Genomic DNA, 1,063 nt, shown 5'->3' on the forward strand with positions numbered 1-1,063 from the left:
ATTTTTTAATTTTTTGATAGATTTCAAATTGAAAATAAATTATTTACAAACATAAATGAATACAACAATAAAAACTGTCCAAAATAAAAAATGAACAAAGAATTTACAGATCAGTCATAATAGTTCATTGTGTCAAAACCAAGAAACTTACATTCATATAATTAGAATTCTCAAAGTAGAAAGGAGTAGGAAATAAATATTTAAAGATTTAAAATTTTTGAATTTAGCTTAATTTATAATACCACATTCCCAAGAAAAATGAACCTTTTGCAAAGACATTTAAATAAAATCATACCGAGATATACAAAAATGAAATTGTCCAAAACTTTTTGTAAAGAAAAAAATCATTAAAGCATATACATAAAAAATATTAACTATGGAAGAACAAAATTAAATAGCATCTTATTCCACATTAGAAAGAAAAAAAAAAGGACCAAGTGTGCAAGAAACTAGATTAATTAAAGGACTGAAAGAAAAGATCTGTCGTCTTTGAATTTTATACTTAGCAAACATACCTTTGAAAACTAAAAGTAAGATATTTAGTTATACAAAATTGAAGTATTTTAATACCTCCAGAAGTAGCATATAGGAAATAACAAAAAGCATAATTCAAAAGGCAAGAGAAGTTGCAGTATGCTCCTGGATGAACAATAAAGCGCTCTCAATATGATAGTTTTGCAGGACTATATAAAAATATATTAGCTGAACCCTTATTTAAAGGTCAATGCAGATTTCTGTGAAACAGTACCAATCTTATGTTGGGTTATACACATATTTTTTTCCATATATGTGTGTGTATGCGTGTATAAAAGACAGGGAAGAAGTAATATAAAGTCAACAGCAAAGGGGAATATACTTTTTAAAGTTTCTAATACTAGGAGAAGATATCATACAATGTCTTTTAAATAAACTGTAAGTCAAACATATAGTATAAATCTTAGAACAAAAGTTAAAATTAAGCAATATTCAGAAAATTAAATGATAACTAATTAAAAATTAAATGTTTCACAACAATTGAACTAAGAAAAAGTTTTCATGATAGCACAGAAGTACTAAGAGTAAA

This window comes from Octodon degus, unplaced genomic scaffold (assembly GCF_000260255.1).
Source record: "Octodon degus isolate 3935 unplaced genomic scaffold, OctDeg1.0 scaffold00187, whole genome shotgun sequence".
NCBI classification, from domain to species: Eukaryota; Metazoa; Chordata; class Mammalia; order Rodentia; family Octodontidae; genus Octodon; species Octodon degus.